We start from the raw sequence: 21,022 nt of genomic DNA, 5'->3' as shown, positions 1-21,022 counted from the left end.
CTAAATCCATCGTTTTTTGCACTCCACACCACCCTGGGTCAGATAATGGCTTTATGCAAATCAGCTCTGACCCTGTGCCCCATGGGAACAGTCCAGTCCGAACTACAACAGCCATATATTTCCCAGACCGGAATCAAGCATCCGAGGACCGGACCGGTTTCGAGGTAACACCTCTCATCAGCCCGGCTAGCTTGACTCCAGTGGTGTGGAGGCTCTGGGACCCACGTCTGAGCTACCCCAGTACACTCAGGGAGAAAATTACAAAAAACAATTTGATGGACAGAATCTAGATCAATGTCTTACATTCACCCCAGTACAAGGATCTGGGCCTAAATCCATCGTTTTTTGCACTCCACACCACCCTGGGTCAGATAATGGCTTTATGCAAATCAGCTCTGACCCTGCGCCCCATGGGAACAGTCCAGTCCGAACTACAACAGCCATATCTTTCCCAGACCGGAATCAAGCATCCGAGGACCGGACCGGTTTCGAGGTAACACCTCTCATCAGCCCGGCTACCTTGACTCCAGTGGTGTGGAGGCTCTGGGACCCACGTCTGAGCTACCCCAGTACACTCAGGGAGAAAATTACAAAAAACAATTTGATGGACAGAATGTAGATCAATGTCTTACATTCACCCCAGTACAAGGATCTGGGCCTAAATCCATCGTTTTCTGCACTCCACACCACCCTGGGTCAGATAATGGCTTTATGCAAATCAGCTCTGACCCTGTGGGGCACAGGGTCAGAGCTGATTTGCATATCGCCATTGTCTAACCCAGAGTGGTGTGGAGTGCAAAAAAACGATGGATTTGGGCCCAGATCTTTGGACTGGGATGAATGTGTGACATTGATCCACATTTGGTCCATCACCTGTTTTGTTTGCAATTGCCGCCCTAAGTGCGCTGGGGATGCCCAGACGTGGGTCCCAGGCACTCCACACCACTGGAGTCAAGCTAGCCGGGCTGATGAGAGGTGTTACCTCGAAACCGGTCCGGTCCTCGGATGCTTGATTCCGTTCTGGGAAGGACATGGCTTTTGTAGTTCGGACTGGACTGTTCCCATGGGGCACAGGGTCAGAGCTGATTTGCATATCGCCATTGTCTAACCCAGAGTGGTGTGGAGTGCAAAAAAACGATGGATTTGGGCCCAGATCTTTGGACTGGGATGAATGTGTGACATTGATCCACATTCGGTCCATCACCTGTTTTGTTTGCAATTGCCGCCCTAAATCCACTGGGGATGCCCAGACGTGGGTCCCAGGCACTCCACACCACTGGAGTCAAGCTGGCCGGGCTGATGAGAGGTGTTACCTCGAAACCGGTCCGGTCCTCGGATGCTTGATTCCTTTCTGGGAAGGACATGGCTTTTGTAGTTCGGACTGGACTGTTCCCATGGGGCACAGGGTCAGAGCTGATTTGCATATCGCCATTGTCTAACCCAGAGTGGTGTGGAGTGCAAAAAAACGATGGATTTGGGCCCAGATCTTTGGACTGGGATGAATGTGTGACATTGATCCACATTCGGTCCATCACCTGTTTTGTTTGCAATTGCCGCCCTAAGTGCGCTGGGGATGCCCAGACGTGGGTCCCAGGCACTCCACACCACTGGAGTCAAGCTAGCCGGGCTGATGAGAGGTGTTACCTCGAAACCGGTCCGGTCCTCGGATGCTTGATTCCGTTCTGGGAAGGACATGGCTTTTGTAGTTCGGACTGGACTGTTCCCATGGGGCACAGGGTCAGAGCTGATTTGCATATCGCCATTGTCTAACCCAGAGTGGTGTGGAGTGCAAAAAAACGATGGATTTGGGCCCAGATCTTTGGACTGGGATGAATGTGTGACATTGATCCACATTCGGTCCATCACCTGTTTTGTTTGTATTATCAAGACTCAGCGCTATGGCGATAAATATTCTAGCGATAGCGGGCAAATGGCCAAACATTGCCTAAAAACTTGCGATGTCCCTCCCAAAACGGCGATGATCTTGGTGATGAGGCCCTGTGGCCTTAACCCCATAATCCACTTCCCATGTTAGGTATGCCTAACACAGGAATTTGGAAACACAAAGGGGGGTTGTGCCCTATTGAGCGCTGGGTAGGACACCATACTATTGTAAATAATAATTGAGGACCCAGTCGCTTTTTGGTTCTGCCACTTTTTTATTTTGAGCAGATTTTTTGTACACCACCGTATTTAATCAGTGGGTGTTGTAGTTTGTTTTTATAGAAAATACAAGTTGCATCACTTGTGTGGATTGTTCTACTTGTCAGGGAATTTGCTATGTCATACACAAGTGGGTATATCCTATGTACAGTGCTTGCATTAAACGGTGTGAACAAACACTTATGTTACAAATATACAAAAAAACATTAACGGTAAACAATTTTACACAATATACATATCCGTGAGGAAAGAGTGAACTGTACCCTACTAACTGATTTCAACACTAGACCATTTTTATAACCATTTTTTGTATTTGAGGTCTAGTAGCGCAAACGTGAAATTTTATGACTGTTGAATATTTGTCATAATTTGCAGTCTATTGTTCAAACCAACTTTGCGCTAATAAAAGTTCATTTATTCTGGTGAACCAAAAAAACATAGGAATTTAGCACATGTTAAATTCCTGCGTTAGGCCAGAGGTAGCGAGATTATTATCATTGCTACCCGTCCTTGCTAATATCGAGAAGCTGCCTTCGTGATATTTTCCCATGTTGTTTCTGTGTGCCACGCCTACTTTGCATCTCATTATCGATGCGTAGCGAGTGGTGACAGAAACGGGAGATAAATCAACGATACATGCATTAGCGTGTCCTTGTTTAATATGTGATAGAATTATTGCCACTTTTCGCCCGAAACCTGGCGCTAAAGCAGCGATAAAAATATCGCCAGCCATAGATAATATGCCCCCCGGATTATCTGCATAGAACGGCATTGAAGCCTTCAATTGAAGGAAACACACACCCTTTCAGAGGAGAATATGAAAGTAAAAGTGCAATCCGTTTGGCTTGCACAGAACACAGAAAAACAAATCAAATAAAGAACATTCCCGGGAGTTGTGTGCGTGTGCGCGCTAAAAGAAAACTTTTAAAAAGCGCGCGAGTGGTGCGTGCACGCATGGAAAAAGTGAAAGCAGTTGCAGCGTCCCGCGAGTGTAAGGGTGAAAAGCCAGATGGCACCTGTGCGCGTAACCACACGCTTTAAGCTACACAAAAACCGCATGGTTGGATCTTTCAAGCCCACTTACTAAAAGTCTCGCCAGAGCAGCGCATATGCTGTTTCAGGAGAGACCTAAAAAAGAAATAGAACTGACTGCAAGGTCTCATTAAGGCAGCCGGTTTTACGCTGCTGCTGCTCCAGGGCCCCAGCCGCCTCCTCTGTGATCCTCCTCCCATGGTGATAATATCAAGGTGGTGAGAAAGCGCTTGGCATGATGGGACATATAGTCCCTGAAACTTGTGCTATTGCTGCGCTTACAGCATTTTAAAGCCAAAAAGAACTACAATTCCCCCAATTCAGTGGAACTGTATTTGGTTCTGGTGAAAAGTCAAGGAGCCCGGGAATACGAGAAGAACAGCTAGATAAATATGAATTGTACGGGCTAAACAAACAGCAAAGGTGGAGTAGGTGGGGGCAGGCATGCAGCACATGAGAGGAGGTGGGAGAGATGGGGGACAGGAGAACAGGAAACAGAAATAAAATAGTCCCCCAAATGAACGTAACTATACAGTAGTTTATCCAGGCTGCTGTGAGAGGAAACAAAAGAAGAAAGGAGGGACAAGAGGAAGAATTGACCACTAGCAAGAAAGTATTTTATAAGACACTGAAACAGACAAATGAAAGCAGTGGGCTGGCTATAAGCCCACATATAATATATAAAGTATATATATATATATATATATATATATATATATATATATATATATATATATATATATATATATATATATATATATATATATACAAGAGGTCTCGAATGCTCGACCTAAAAAGCAGCACATTCGGAATCCCACGCAGCTGAGTGTAGGCAACAGGACAGACCACCCAAATGCCTGTACACGCGTTGATGTCCAGTTTACTCCACAGCCAAAGTTCCCTCCCTCGTTCAGAGGCTCCCAGTGGTGGATCTCAGCTTGATATGATGTCAGAAACCTTTAAGAGGCTGGCCATTCATGTGTCGCAAACATGAAAAATTCAGAGGCGCCTCCCTCACTCCCCCAACCACAGAAATTGTATTTTTATTTTACGGAAATAATCCCACATTCAGGTTTGTTTCTTTGAAACAAAAATAAGGAGTAGCAGGCAACCATGACATGTTGACCCAACAGGCAATAGCCCAGTGCTTGGTTTGTGCCCATGGTGGCAGGTAGTGGCCCTGGCACACAATCCTGGGGATCCAAACATATTTTCATCATGAAACTTTAACACAGGTCAAAAGAGAAGAAAACAGAAAAGGAAGAGAAAGGAATGTAGTGACAAAGCATGGTTGAAAAAGATCCTGTAAGGAGTGAGTTAGATAGATGATGTATAAGGGGCATAAGAAAGAGACATACACTTTCCTCTTGCCTCACGGTTCACTCTCAATGTCCCAGCCTTCTGGTTCTCCCTCTCTGTATATATCCCTCACTCCTCTTTTCTCACCATCAACAACACTCTGTTTCACCCTTCTTTCGTCTCCCTGTTTTCTCTTCCGACACTAACTTTCTCTCTCTTCCGTTTCACCCACTCTCTTTCTGTGTCCGTCCCTCACTTTAGCTCACTTTCCCCTGTGTGCTAGGATGCTTCCCACCCCTGTTTCCAGATGTTAGGAGTTGTAGGCACAACCTTTAGCGATGCTGAAGTGCCTTTAGGACCCTCTTGTCCATCAGCCCTAAATTTTTCACTGTCCTCTGGACACATCTGATTTTTAACACATTCAAATGTTGAATAAAAAAACGATCGTTATTATATATGGGGTAACCCAAAATGAGTCCTAGGACCTGGGTATCGAGTATTACAGATAAGGTGGTCCTAGACATAGATTTCCACACACAATTATTCAAGAAGTTTCTCAGCTCAGTTGTTATTCACACCAGAAATTGATTCCTAAAGTGAAAAAACAAAAACATAGTAGCCCAACAATACACAGGTGTCCGATACAAATACACACAAGCAATTTCTTGTTATCGTTATTAAAAGTAGCGGAGAGAACTCTACTATTTATTCATAATAAAAATCTCCTCATATGGCAGTATACAAATATACAATATCTACAATTCAGAACAGAAGGGGTTAAGGAGAAAAAAGTGCGTAGAGTGAAGTTCTTGTGCTCGTGCAAAGGATAGAAAGGACCAAGCGGTCAGGGGATATTGAATGGTATGATCATAGAAGAATCTGTTGGCTTAGATTTAGACAGAGCCAGCCCTCAAAAGTTAATTCGTAAAGGAGTTGTAATTGTCTTTACAAAGGTCACTTTGCTCAGATGGTTTTTTGGTCTTCAAAGAAGGGTGGATGGGCAGGGGCATAAGAGATGCCGGCTCGCTGTAGGGAAAGGATGTCGACGTTTCGACCCAAGGATAAACAGGGCAATTTGTATCCTCATAGACAGGTCTTCATCAGGACGGGACGATGAAGGGGAAAGAGCATAGTTACATTGGATTCATGTAACCCCAGTAGTAAAGTAGGACACCCTGTCAGTGGTGTGCCTATATGCCAACTGGTCAATTCATTAAAAGAGAGCCGATCAAGCGTGCTCTCGAGTACCTCGCTCAGTCGGCGAAAAAGATGATGAGTTGGATTTTCTGTGAAGCAATATACACGCTGTGTCTCCTCCGTAGAACTGCGTGGCCTATCAATGGGGCTCTTTCTATCCTTTGCACGAGCACAAGAACTTCACTCTACGCACTTTTTTCTCCGTAACCCCTTCTGTTCTGAATTGTAGATATTGTATATTTGTATACTGCCATATGAGGAGATTTTTATTATGAATAAATAGTAGAGTTCTCTCCTCTACTTTTAATAACGATAACAAGAAATTGCTTGTGTGTATTTGTATCGGACACCTGTGTATTGTTGGGCTATTATGTTTTTGTTTTTTCACTTTAGGAATCAATTTCTGGTGTGAATAACAACTGAGCTGAGAAACTTCTTGAATAATTGTGTGTGGAAATCTATGTCTAGGACCACCTTATCTGTAATACTGAATAAAAAAACGAGGCAGTGCTCGAAGTAAAGGAAATAATGAGGGTCAGCTTTCTACAGAGCAGTCTAAGCATAATTGTGTGAGTATGAGTGGGGAAAGGGGCTAGGGGTTTCAGTGCCAGATGTACAGGGCTTTTTTTGCGTTTGCGTTTGATTTCGCAGAATCAGGCTGTTTGTGGCCACAAAAAGGCATTTTATAATGTATGAACCCAAATTTCAGGTTGGTAACACATTCCAAAATCGCAATTTGGGTTTGCGACCACATACTGAAAAAGTACTTGGACGGGGCATATTTAGGGCATCCTTTCCAAAAAACAATTGAGAATGTAATGTGTCAATGTTTTGCAACTGAAATAATTAATATTTTACCGCCAACACAAATATAGTGATAATCCATTTGCAAGCAGGAAGGGGTCCCCAAAGGACCCCATAGCAAAGACCCTGGCGTGAATGTTGAAAAACACATTTTTTTTAGAGTAGTTGTCTCATGGGTCATTGCTAACTCTTAAGAAATGTTAGGTAATAGTTTTTTGTTTTTTAAATGCATCCCATTTTCCTTTGAGCAAAACATGCTGCATTTAAAAATAAAAGTTTGCTTTATTTAAAGCTTTGCTACGTTCAGAAATCCCCTGCTGTGCTGGGGAATTCCACCTGTGCGCGGTTTGGACGGCCCCCGGCCGTCCTCCGCACACGTCCACCGTGACCGGGGGCCGTCTGACGCACAGAAGCGGGTAAAAGCAATCAAAAAATGGTGGTCCGCTTATTCCAGAAGTCCAACATCCTTGTCATGGCTACAAAATGTATGGGTTCACAATTTGAGATCTATTTCATACATATTTATTTGGTAAGTCAAATTGCGACTCACTACGATTCGATACACTGGTTGCAAAAATACTGGTCGCAAATTGCAACTAGTATTTTGTGACAAGTTCTTAGTATATCTGGCCCTAAGTCTCCCAGCGATCTCACAAATACACACTCAAACCTGCACTCTCACACCCAACATTCTCACATGCAGCCTGGGTGAGAGACAAGCTGGGTGTAAAAGCTATAAATGTACATCATATGCTGAGCACTCTCATACACAAACTGTCACACCTGTTGCTCTCTCACTACAATTATTCTCACAGCAAAAGCACCCAACACTTTCACAACATTAGAGCACTATGGCATCCAACACTCTTGCCACACTATCCCTTTGCAACAGCTGCCCGTTCTCACACTAAATACCCTCACAAGAACAGCACTATCTCACACCCAACACTTTTGCAAAACTATCATTCTCTCGCACCAACCTCTCTCACAATACCTGAACTCTCTTGCACCCGTCTCTTGGGATCAAGGAACGTCTTACGTCAGTCTAAAAAAAGTAAACCTTTGTAGAGAAAAATTAAAATTAGTGTGCGAGTACCTATTAACTCAATGTCCCCATTCATCACCAGAGCGCTGCTTCAGGCACCATTCTTCATGGTACAGGGGTAAAACTGCTGCAACCATCCCTGATGACTTCTGTCAAATTCTGTTTGAAGAGTATATGCTTGTTTTTTTCATCCATTAATATGTGAGTGTTTGCACAATGCTGCTGTGTATTATACAGGGCAAAGAACCTAAAAATAGCTTGACTTGTACTTCTTTCACCCATCTATTTTAGAATAGCACGACTTTCTCGCGTTTCTGTGAAATTGAGCTTTTTTTTCTTTTTTCTTGCAGTTTTATAGAGCAGAAATTCGACCTGAAGGTATTGAAGCACTTTACATGAGCACCAGTCACATTACACAAGGACAAATTCATTTTTTGGTAGGTACGGGGAGATTAAGTCATTTACCTGTACCATCGCCCTGACAGCGTGCATCGGATGTGGCTCTCGAGAGCCACAGAGAGAGCTGAACTCAGGTCAAATACTCCTGCTAAGGGACGATGACCCCACCACTCTCTCCAAAGTGGCACTAGTCTCTCCACTGCTGCCCACTCCCACTACAGCCACTGGATTCAAGCAAGCCGGGCTGAAGACGGCTGGAATGCCAGAAACCGGTCCTCGGAAGCTTGTTTCTGGTCCAGGGAAGGCATGGCTTGGCAGTTCGGGCTGGACTGTTCCCATGAGGCACAGGGTCAGACTGATTTGCATATGGGGTGCCGTTTGCTGCTTGAAGCCTCCCTTGCCCTGCTACTGGAGCCTCTGACATTGTTTCCTGTGCTTTCCACGGGTCCCCGTATTGCTGCTGGAACAGCTGTGTGATTGTTGGACCGGGACTTTGGGGCGGACGTGCCTGTGGGGGACTGCGAGGACCAGCATTCACAGCAGAAATCACCAGCTGGTCCTTTTCCCTAATCAGCCCCGCCTCCTACCCTATTTTAATTGACTATTCCCGCACAACGCGGAACGCCCGCGGGCGTGCGCCGGGCTAAGCCCGGGCAAAGGGTGGGCCGTTTGAGGCCGTTTGAGGCCGTTAGAGAACGGTAGAGACCGGACCGGGCCTCCCCTCTAACGCCTTACCTCCCAGGTCACCTTTACCACCCTGCCTGGCCGCCCAGAAGTGGGGGATCAAACAAAATGGCTACAAGAGATACAAGAAGCAAGGCCGCTTCCATGGCTTCAGGTACTTTGGATAATTTCCTTGTAAAGGAAAATACTGTGGTTAATAAGGGACTTATTGTGTTGGAAAAGCAAATTGCGGAGGGTATAGAAAACTCGCATCTGGCTTCACCGGGGTTACCATCTAATGTCAGGTCATCACTACTTCTTGATGCCACGCACTTATCACTCATGGATAGTATTGACCAAACCATAGAGTCCATCCTACAGCAGCTAAGGACACCATCCAACTCTCACAGGGACAGAGATTCACTACCTATTATTGATGAGGTGGAACCCTCCCTCACTGTTGAGCCAGTACCAACTAGGGCTCTGGGGGATGGTCCTACATCAACTGGATACGTGGGCCATAGAGAGGACGCTGCCATGAAAAGAAAAAGATCAAGGAAGACCAAAGGCGCCAAAAGGGCTAAAGTTGACCCCATAATGAATACAACTGAAGATAGCCTGAACGCCCCTGGAACATCTGTCACTGGGAACGACATGGAAACGGCGAGCACTCCACCTCCCACTCAGATTCCCTCGCACACTGGCCCATTTACTTTTGGTAGGGTTACTCCTAAAACCTCAGAGCACATTATTTGCTCACTCACTGGTATCCTCAAAAGCCTTTTGGATCCCCTCTCCCTTAAATTAGATTCCATAGAGGCTAGACTTATAGCTATAGAAAGACTAAGTGGAAGTGGTGGCGATCAGCCAGGGCCAAGAGTAATTATATATGGAGCCCATGGGGATAATGCCGGGACTTCTCATACCGCTATTGTTACAACTACTGTGGCCCCTATTCCACCAATAGCTCCCTCTGGGGAACATACCAGCATAGCCACGGTGGCACTGCCTGCCCCTGTACCCCTCCCCAGGCAACTGCCTCCGGTACCGACTGTAAGGAGGTCGAAGCTACCCGCTTCGGCCAGCTTACCTGGTCAGGAGAGACCATCAAATGGAACAGCTAACTGCTCAAATCGGTTGGCTAGTTCCAATAACCGGCGAAAAGCTGTTAACCTGCCTCCAGAGGCGGCTCCCTATACTGTGATTTTGATGGGGGCACCAGAGCTTTCTAGCGACGTGGTAGAATCTTATGATTCCCTACGTAATAAGGTCATCAGCTGGTTAAATATTCAAAGGCCCTTACCACCTAACCTAAAAGGAGAGGTTCTTATGGTTAGAAGGGTTCCATGGATTGGGTACACTGCCAAGAAATGTGTGGGGGACTGCATAATTGTAAGCTTTAAGAGTCCCCAGGTTGCTACCTACATCTGTAATTGGCTTGGGGGTTCAGGAAATACTTCCATAGAATTGGTTCCCCTGTCATACTTCTATCCCAATGTACGTGATTTGACTATGAGGAGGGATGACGGCTGGACTAGGGTGGGCTTTGCTGTTGATGGGTCAAGATACAGGCCCACCCGCAATGTTATTCCTGCTTATGGCACCTATGTACATCCCAACAGATTCAGCTGCCTCGATCAGGTAGATTGACTTCAAAAGGGAGCATACTCACGACGTACCCAAAGTATTGTTAGTGAACCTGTAGGCGTCATTGATGACATCATTCGAGAAATTGATGCCTCCCCCCGGGAAAGCTTAACTCCTTCTGGCTCCCAGGGCCGAGTAAGTAACCTACCCTGTAGTCTACCTGGTCATAGCCTAACACCCGTAGTTCCGCCTGGTTCTAACTTAACACCCACTGCTTTATCCATCTTGGAAACTTCACTGGAAGGGCCCGCAGTTCCATCACCGGACAGTGAACCAGAGAAAACTGGGGGGTTGGGACTAAAATCTCCAGCCAAAACCCTGAAGGTCCTCTCCTGGAATGTGGCGGGTATTGTTAATAAACTACACACAAATGATTGGGATTCCCTAGTAGGCAGTAGTGATATCTGTCTTTTCCAAGAGACATGGGCCAGGGAACCGTTGTGTAGAGTAGGATATGCAGTTTTTGAAATTAAAGCCAGGTGGAGTGGTAAAGGGAGGCCCTCAGGTGGTTTGGCGGTTTGGGTAGCTAGTCACATTGGGTGTAATGCGGAGAATGTACCGACGTACTCGCAAGACATCCAGTGTGTTCTACTCAAGTGGCCTAATGCGGTAAATCTGGCAATTATCAATGTATACTCTCGCCCAGTCAGTGTGGCCATGGAGTCACCTACACTAGAAGATCTCTCGTCATTTATGGGCCAACTCCCCACTGATTGTAAGATAGTGATGGGTGGAGATTTTAATTGTCATTTTGAACCACTGGAAGGTTTGAAGGAGGGTGCCCTTACTGCTGAAGATGACTTTTGGGGTGTTCCGTTATGTCAATCCCCCCACCCTAAATCTTGGTCCCCTCTCGCAGTGCAAATTATGTCCCTAACACTAAATTTTGCGTTAAGGGCCTGTAATGGACGTACTCCTTCTGACACCCCTTCATTGTGTACCTTCAATAGGAAGGATCATGAATCAAGGTTGGACTACATTTTTGTGGACATTGGTCTGTGGTCCAAGGTCCAGGATTTTAGGGTAATTGTAAGAACAGACAGCACTTCTATTAGATATGGTGCATCTTGTACCTGCGGTTGGGTCACTACCCGCTAATCCCAGTGAAGATCCAGGGAATTTGGTTCTTAGCTCTAATAGACGTAGGGTAAAATGGGGGAAAGTGGCAAACTCCCAAGAGAGCTTAACTAAAATCTATGAATTAGCACTCCCTAAGCTAAAAGAACTGGATGTATTAATTAATCAGCCTAGACCATCAGACTTCAAACAGAAAGTAGCTCAAATCCATGTAGACCTAGTGGGAGTTCTAGGTGAGGTTTTTTACCCAGTGGTAGTCCCACGGAAGAAAAAGACTTGAACTTCAACTTGGTACAATTCTTCCTGTAAAAAGATTAAGACGGAGCTAATAGCCACAATAAAAGCAGGTTCTGATAAGGGTAAGGTCACCGAGCTTAGGCGGAAATATAGGGAATGTACGTAAGAGACCAAGGAAAACCCTGGACTTCCAGATGCACTGCTTATGGGCTTAATGCCTTTACAAAAAATTACCTTCCAACCAAGTCATATAAATTGAGTTGGTAATCACATTGTTTTTAATCCACAACGTTATTAGATACTCTTAGGAAAACATATTTAGAAACATTGTAGTGCCTTACTATTCAAAATCAAGCACTAATTTTCTAAGTTTACTGAAAAACGTTATTAAGCATATTCAACAAATTTCATTAGTTATGGAATTGCATGAATGAATAAACAAAAATTATTAAACTAAACTAAAGTGCATGTTTCCCACTGCATTCCGGGTTCAATCTGAACCCTTCTTCAGGGATACACAATTCAGAAATGTACAGTAAAAGTCTTGAGATGATGAGCTTCTGATTCAAAGTCTCTACGGGACCTAGAAAACAGCAACACAAGGATATGTATACAACACTTCCATTCTTATATATACAACAGCTACTTCATTCATGCAATTCCATAACTAATGAAATTTGTTGAATATGCTTAATAACGTTTTTCAGTAAACTTAGAAAATTAGTGCTTGATTGTGAATAGTAAGGCACTACAATGTTTCTAAATATGTTTTCCTAAGAGTATCTAATAACGTTGTAGATTAAAAACAATGTGATTACCAACTCAATTTATATGACTAGGTTGGAAGGTAATTTTTTGTAAAGGCATTAAGCCCATAAGCAGTGCATCTGGCAGTCCAGGGTTTTCCTTGGTCTCTTACGTACATTGCTAGCACTTAGAGGGGAGGGGGCACTATCCCTTACACCCAGAAGCACGCTAAGATTGACAATTTATGAGAACATAAGAATATTGGAAATTTAATAGGTGTGCAGATCCACACTCTTGATTTGTTGGAAATATAGGGAAGCCATGGCAAAGGCAAGGTCGGAATGGGATTGGAACAGATGGCAGGACCTCTCCCTAGCGCTAGAAGCGAGGGATTCCAGAAAATGTTGGTCCTTGGTAAACACAGGCACAGGAGAACCTAAAGCTGCAGTGGAGCCAAACTTTGCATCTTCTTTCTGGGAAGACCACTTTGGCAAATTGTACCAAGATACCTTTGAATTTGCCAATGATGTGGACCCCGATGTTATATCCGATCCTGTAGCCGGATTAGAATTCACTCTCGGCGAGGTGGTCAGTGCAATAGAGAGACTGGCGAAGGGGAAGGCCCCGGGACTAGACAGATTGCCCGGTGACCTCTTTAGACACCACCCAGAGATATGGGGCCCGTACCTCCTCATTCTGTTTAATTCAATCGCGGGAGGTATGGAGATCCCCTGTACTTGGCTGGGGGCGGAGATAGTGCCTATTTTTAAAAAGGGCTCTCCTCTTCTCCCAGCCAACTACAGGCCGATCAGCCTCATAGATGTCCCCCCAAAATTATTTTCCCGCCTTCTCCTGGACCACCTTTTAGATTGGATGGAGGAAAATGAAATTCTGAGTCCCCTCCAGGCTGGCTTCAGGAAAAACACGTCCACCATGGATCAGATTTTACGCCTCGTCCTCCTCTACTGGAAAACTGTGAGGATTGAGGGGGGGAAGCTGTACATGGTGTTCGTGGACCTGAGGTCAGCCTTTGACCTGGTCCCTCGGAAAAAATTGTGGGAAGTCTTTAAGGAGCTGGGTGTCCCTACCCATCTATTACATGCCATAGTTAGGCTCCACGTTAGTAATTTTGCACAGGTTAGGTGTGGGAGGGATGGAGCGTTGTCATCTAGGTTCCCAGTTCTTAGAGGGGTAAGACAGGGTTGTGTCTTGGCGCCAACCCTGTTTTGCCTCTTCGTTAACAGTGTCATATCTCATCTCGACAATGTTAGGGACAATGACGCTCCCTTCTTGGCAGGCAGGAGGGTACCAGCTATCATGTTCGCCGATGATACCCTCCTGCTTTCCAAATCCCCGATGGGGATCCAGCGGATTTTAGATGGATTTGGTCTTTTCTGTAGACAACATGGTCTTGAGATCAATACAGAAAAGACCAAATTCATGATATTCAATCCCTCCCCCAAAACTAGACCTAACCCATCCTTGGGCCCAGCAAGACTGGAAAGGGTAAAAACCTTTCAGTATTTGGGTGTAACCCTACATGAGAACCTATCTTGGGACCCCCAAATATCAAGATCCCGGCTAAAGCTGTCTCAACTGTCAGGTGCAATTTTGAAGGTTGTAAACACCTCTACCTTTAAACCCATTAGCCCGGCAATAGAAATGTATAAAACCCAAGCCAAAGCGGCTGCTTCTTATGGTAGTGAGCTATGGGGGTATAAAGCAGGGACAGAACTTCTCAGTGTAGAAAATATTTTTCTTAGACGTCTCCTAGCCCTCCCCCGTGGCACACCACTGCTCCCCTTGAGACTAGATGTGGGTCTCCCCTCCATAGCTGATGATCTGGAATTAAAGCCTTTAAGATTCTGGCACAGGCTTTGGACCACGAGTGAGCTTGCTCACTATAGGCAAGACCTCATTCACGTAATGAACTTGAACAAGCGTGACAGAATTCCTTGGTTGGTCTTCATCAAGAAAGAACTGTATCGCCTGAGACTCCCGGAGTTATGGGAGGTTCCTGAACAAGGCTGCCAAAGGGTTTCCCGTAAAAGACTGGTGGAAATACACAAGGAAAAAAGTTTATCTACTTTGGCATCTGCACCCAATAATGGCATTTTAACAGACCGATTTCTGGATTCCAAAAATTCTTACCAATTTGAAGGTTTTATGGACATCATTTTCCCCATTTTAGCACGAAAATTGTTCATCCAATGGAGATTAGGCACTCTGCCCATTAAAACTTTTACCTTTAAATGGACTAAGAGGGATGATAAAATCGGTCCAGGGTGCAGCAATCATGATGAGGAGGAAATTCATGTTCTGTTCTTCTGCCCAGCCTACAACAGACCAAGGAAATATTGGCTTGTGCCACTATGTTGAAACTTGGGCATAAGGAGCCATCTGTACTCTTACAGAATATTGAAAACTAGCACTCTGCCCCACATAGTCTTTGCAGTTGCCAAATACATAATGGCCATGTGGCACATAAGGAATAAACTACTAAAAGACTGAACATTGATATGAACTCTAATGCTACCCCCCCCCCTGATGATGATGATGAATAGACTCCCAAGGAAATGATTTTTATGAAATGTTTTTAATGTCTTTTAATGTTGAATGGTTTTATTGTATCTTTTATGGTCTAAAAGACCGAAATAAAGAATTTTTGGATTGGATTGGATTGGATTTGCATATAGCCATGTCTGAACTGGGGTGGCAGAGTGGGCTAAAGAGCGGTGATGGATTAAACCCAGATCTTTTGACTGGGCGTGAGTGTTTGATTGGTTCAGATGCTCCGTCCATTACCACCCCCTTTTGTACCACTCCCACTACAGCGGCACCAATCACTCTCTCCACAGCTCTACAACACAACTGCAGCTCTGCCACTCTCGCCACACTCCAACTTCAGCCCTAACACTCCTGCCATTCATTCACAACTCTCTTCATAGCCGTAGAAACTCTTCAAGTTTAAATATGAAAACACAAATCATGAAGAAGAATAAAGCCAATGACCAGTCCCTCCATAGGCCTTTGATTTATTGATCAGCCCCCCCACTGTCGGCCATTTTAGTGCAACCATTCTCTCTAACTCGCCACTGCCATCCCCTACGCCCAGAGACCCTCCAGTGTTAAGAGACTCTGACCGAGGCAGAGACGTTTTAAGGCACAGGCCCAGGCACCCAGCCTTTCGGGGGTGGGAGGGGGGGGGGGGGTATTTTAGATCGGAAACAGACAGGACCTCACATGTTTAACACGGGAGAGAGTCACAGGGATTATTAGCTATAAAATTAGTGAGCTGCTGCTGTGTTACAGTAGCGAAAACACACATCACTATTCCTGAGTATTAGATGGAAACATATTTAGAATTTGTATCAGTATGCCTGTCAGTTTGTCAGGGACCTGGACATGAAGGGTCTGAAATAGCTGAAAATAGATCATCAATGCAAAGCTGTTCAGAATAGGGGGCCCCAACATACTTTTGGCCGGGCGCCCCCAACTCCTTAAAATGTGGCTGGATCGGGATGGGTGAGCGCTATATAAATGCAGTCAGTCAGTCAAACCGCCTTCCGTTCCGACATTTCCTCCAGGCTCACTTTGTTTCCTCCACACCCTCACTATTCCCTCCACAGCGGCACCCCCCTTTCACAGTCGCCCCACTCTCTCCATATTCCCACCATTCCACCTGCAACCCCGCCATTCACTCGACAGCCCCGCCACTTCCCATCACAATCCCACGACGAATTCCTTCCACAGCCTGCCGGTCGCTCCGCCTCGGGACTATTGCCATCACAGTCACCGAGGGCGTGCCTATTACAAGTGTAGGGGGTGCAGTGGCACCGGGGACCTGGGGTTTAAGGGGGCCAATGGACTTTGTTCGTCTGCTGGGCCATTTTCCTTGTACTGGGGCCCCTGGGAACCTTGGCTACGTCACTATCACTCCCTGCATTCCCTCCACATCACTATCACTTATTTATTAGCAATGCATTCCCTCCTCGGTCCCACGCCCCCCGTGCAGTCTCACCACTACTTCCTTGTCTCCAACAATCCCTCTACTCGCCTTTAGCAATCTGACCTTGGCACCCGCCCCACTCTTACCCGCCATGTCAGAGGCTGGCGACACCCCCTCTGGAAGCTCCTGGGCCTGCTCCGACCGGGTTAGTGGCTCCTCCGGACCCCGGCATGGTCTCACTGCCACGAAGCGAGGCGCTCACGACGAGTCGAGGACCCGGGCGGGCAGTGCCCGCTGCGCCCGCGCTGCCAGGTAACTGCAGGCAGCAGGTGCGCCGGAACATCACTCCGAGGCGCCATAATCCCAACAACAAAGACGGCTGTCATTAGCGGGCCCAGAGGGAGTTCGCGTCCACCCCCTGGCACCTGGACCAGCTAATGTGCCCAGCCTCCTGGAAACTCACGGCCCCACAGGGAGCTCGTGACGTGCGCACCACAACCGGCGTGCCACACAGGCTTCGGCGAGAATGAGGCATCAATTGGTGTAGACTAGGCCTAGGGTACACCGAGGGTGCCAACGGACGATTTTTTGCAAGGGCTTTGATTTGTAAATATATAAATAAATAAGTCTCCAGGCCCTTCTCAGGAGGCCACTGCAGCTTGCACTTCCTATTGCCCCTGCCAGTGCTACCAATGGCAGTACCAGCGCAAATACTGACCATCACACCCTCCAAGTGTGACAATTCAGACTATTTCAGGTCCACTAAGGCTTGGGTAGCAGGTATTAGTCGTTTTTTTTATTGTATATTGTATTATTTTTAAACAACTGTTATTGTGCTCATCTCTTATTTGGACAAACAGAAGCTGCCATAAATGCCCGTGTTAGTAATTAAGGGATGGTGCTGAGCACCGGAAACCACCAGCTCAAATTAACCACTGCCTTTATTTAACATAGCAACTACCGCCAATAAACATCATAGACACCAATTAAAACCAAGGCAAGGTTTTTAAAGAATGCAGTTTGGGAGGCCATAGATTATTGCAAAACATATTTTAATTGATATGTATCAATTCAGCGGGCACTCTCAGACTGGGGCCACTGCTTCCGATTCGCTATATTGTAGGCAGCAAAGAAACTTGGGTGCTCGGAGCATCTTTGAGTTCTGATTACACAACATTGCACACATTGCGCCACTAGTCCTAGTTACAAAAGAGCACTACATTTCCCACGCGAGTGCACATTGTTCAAGAGGCAAAAACCGACACTCACAGTGAATTTTGTCAATGGCTGAAGTGGGCATTGAACCTGGGTGTATGCTCTAGTGCTAGTGGGTGGAAGAAAATGAGTGCCACAACAGCAGACCAATGGATGAAGCGAGTTGGTTGAAAATCCTTCTAAGTATATTATTTTAAATAACATTTTATTAAAATCGAAAGGCCTTGGCTAACGCCAGACCTAAAAATCAAAAGATTTTATCTAACGCCAGACCTAATAATACTATATTTCCCACTCAAGGCAGACAGTGGCGCTGGAACTAATGGGAAATATTGAAAAAGAGACCGTTTCCTAACACGTTGGCTCAAAAATGGCTAACAGGAGTCAGCCCAAAGGCTCCAGGCCGACGGTGCAGGTCTGAGAGGAAGTCAAGTGGCTCAGTTTAGCTACTTTCCAAACTTGTAAGCACATAAAAACAAACGAAATGCTTGTATTTAAAAGAAATGGAATGGCACTTCAACACATCAGCAGACCTGCACCCTGGGAATATTTGTAATCATGTGAGTGTACAGAGAGAAGGGGACTTGGCTTTTGAGAGAGGGTGGTGCCACGGCAAGTGGAGCTTTGGAACCCCTGCTCTGCCGAAACAGCCACAGCTGATAAGGAACACATCTGGCGCCGCATAGATTTTATTTTTTCACATATACTGTTGTGAGGTTTAGGATGAAAAAGAAATGCATGTATGATTAATTTGTAAATGTGTTGTGCATTTCTATAAGAATACACTGAGTGTAATCTAACATATGCTATTGTGTACAATTTCTTCTTTATTAACACCTTTTATGAGGATAACTTGTCTATTTCTGTGATTATATCCCGATCCTGGATGGGTACAGGTGATGGTGTTTTGTTCTCAAGGATATCCATGGTTTCCAGGGAAGACATTAAGGGCCACATGTACATATGAATTGTGACTCACAAATTGGCCGCAAATCGTTTTGTGAACGCAAAATGGGCCGTACGTGATATATGTCAGTCATTCGCAAAATGGAAAAAGCGATGCAGCTAATTTGCCAGTCTGTATTATTTGCGACTGGAATTTGCGAGTCACAGTTAGGACATTTCTAATTGCGAGTCACGATCTGTATGTACAAGTGAGTTGCAAATTGCGACTAGTCTCAAATTGTCTCACTTCCACATGCAATTTACCACCAAGTCATTCCAGGAAATATCTGGTTACAAAGTATAAAAGCAGCGCCAGAATGTATCAAATGCTTCTGCAATGGCTGACCTGTACGTGATAGAGAGGAGAATGTGCATACTGGCTGCTTAGCAGAGGAGGCAGAGACAGGAGAGGATATTCGAGTCATGCTGACCATGTTTGAGAAGATAGAGGAAGAGATACTTGAACAATACAGGCTGAGTAGCAATGTAATTTTGGAGCTAATAGCCCTCTTAAAGCCTCACCCTGCAAGCAGTAAGCAGCACAGCAAGGCAGCCCCCACCCATTTTTAGGGCTCGCCTGCGTTGCAGCGCTAAGCGCGCTGCCGCTGGCGAGCCTTATTGTCGTTGCGAAGGCCTCCTAAGTGGTACAGACCGGTGCACGAGCAGACACCGGTCCGTGAACGCGCGAGCTGCAGGGAACACCAACGTGCACGCTCACGGCGTCACGCTCCTGTCCTCCAGGCCGACTTGTTGCTCTTACTCCGGAGCGCGCCTCTTGCAAAGAAACTCTCGTAACTGCGCGGAATCCCAAAACGACAATGGGCACAGTTTATTTTTCCTCCCTCTTCTATTTAATTTTCGCACCATTGCACTTCGGACAGTTTACGGAAAGGGACGGCTTTTCAGGTAAGAGTCCGTTCTGTTAATTAATCATTTTGCGTTTAAGTGGGAATGCGCACATGGATTAAAACAATGCATTATTGAATATCGCGTCTTTTTAGGCGAGCATGTCAATTAATCCTTAACTTTGTCTGAATCCGCTGTATGCTGATAAACCTCTTATTAAACATACGCCACTCACATATACTGTACTGCTTCATTGTGTAGAAGCTACGTGTTTGGTGCCAGTCGAATAAATGATGAACACCAGACCACCATTATTATGAAAGTCTTAGCGTGATCATTCAAACTCTCACCTTCGCGCTCTCAACTACTAGCTGTTCAACCTGCGAAAGTCTGTACACAGAATGGATCATCATGAAAAGCATACCACGGTACACTGACATCGCAAACACTGTAGATTTGCAAATAAACATCTCACGACAACATCCATCATTATTTGTGGGAGTTGACGGGTTCTTTTCTGTCTATTCCTTTCACGCAAAGAGCTCCAGATGTGGTTTGTAGTCGAACAAATTAAACGTTTATTTAGTTCCTGTAAGGAGGGCTTTGGTTTTTTACATTAAGGCCAATCACCATAAGATACTACATCTGTCATGACTTTAAACTCTGGATCTTTTTTCTCACGCACATTCTTTTCTTTTTAAGGTGTCGGTATTTTCCAATTCTCCAATGCAACACAGATTTTTCTCCTGCTAAACATCCATAGCAAATTTGCGTTAAAAGAAAAAAATGCTTGCCTTCGGGTTCCATCTGTCATATGTTCTGATAGAGACGTTGATTACGGTACACAGACAAAATATCGAGTTTTAAATTTCGATATACAATTATATCGAAGTTTAAATATCGATGGGACAAAATATCGAAAGTAAGTAATATCGACAGTCTTAATATCGATATTAGTATGATATCAGTAATATCGAAGTTTTAAATATCGATGTCAATAATATCGAAATAAATAACTTCGATGTTACTAATGTCAATTTTTAAATACATTTAGTGTATATTATATTGTATTTATTATGTTTTATTATTTATTTTTAATGTAATTTAATTAAATATTGTCTTTTACTACTGTAGCGGATTGTGGGTTTATAGGGGAATAGGGCGGGAAGTAATTTAATTATGTTAATTATGTTAAATTAATTATTAATTAGTAGGAATTATTAATTAATTATTTGAGAATTAATTTTTAATTAATTTTAATTAATTGATTAATTGATAAATATGTTCTGTAGCGGGTTATGGGTTTATAGGGGAATAGGGTGGGAAGTAATTTAATAATAATTAATTAATTAATATATGTTTGTACATATTTTAATTAATAATTAATTGGTAATTAATTTATATTAATTAGTTAATTAATTAATATAATTTTGTACATATTTTTAATAATTAATTAGTTGGTAATTAATTAATATTAATTAGTTAATTACATTAATTAGAGTAATTTTTTATATATATAATTTTTTGTTATTCTTAATTAATTAATTGGGAAAAATAATATTAAATATTAAATTAAATTAATTGCAGCTAATGTGCTAATATATTTACTTTATTGTTATTGTTAATTAATAATTAATTGGTAATTAAATAATATTAATTAATTTTGGGTAAAGGAGTATTTTTAGGGTTCTGGGTCAGTTTTCAGTTTTTGGGTAAAGGGGTATTTTTAGGGTTCAGGGTCAGTTTTCAGTTCTTGG

The 21,022-nt window shown here is 44.4% G+C and overlaps 1 protein-coding gene across 3 annotated transcripts in view; it reads right to left on the bottom strand.

Moving 5' to 3' along the window:
* LOC147748443 (beta-1,3-galactosyltransferase 2-like) overlaps positions 1-21,022 on the bottom strand; it is a 408,475-nt gene that overhangs the window by 73,361 nt on the left and 314,092 nt on the right. Inside the window, exon 1 of one of the 3 annotated variants that reach the window (XM_086961664.1) lies at positions 16,406-16,705. The exons of the other annotated variants lie outside the window; for them this stretch is intronic. The gene's annotated coding sequence lies outside the window, so the exon portion shown is untranslated. Of the gene's footprint in view, positions 1-16,405; positions 16,706-21,022 lie in introns of those variants that run through there. 3 annotated transcript variants of the gene reach the window in all.

The sequence above is a fragment of the Lissotriton vulgaris genome, chromosome 1_1 (assembly GCF_964263255.1).
Source record: "Lissotriton vulgaris chromosome 1_1, aLisVul1.2, whole genome shotgun sequence".
NCBI classification, from domain to species: domain Eukaryota; kingdom Metazoa; phylum Chordata; class Amphibia; order Caudata; family Salamandridae; genus Lissotriton; species Lissotriton vulgaris.
Note: the sequence above shows the minus strand (reverse complement) of the source record. Positions and strands in the feature narration are given on the sequence as shown.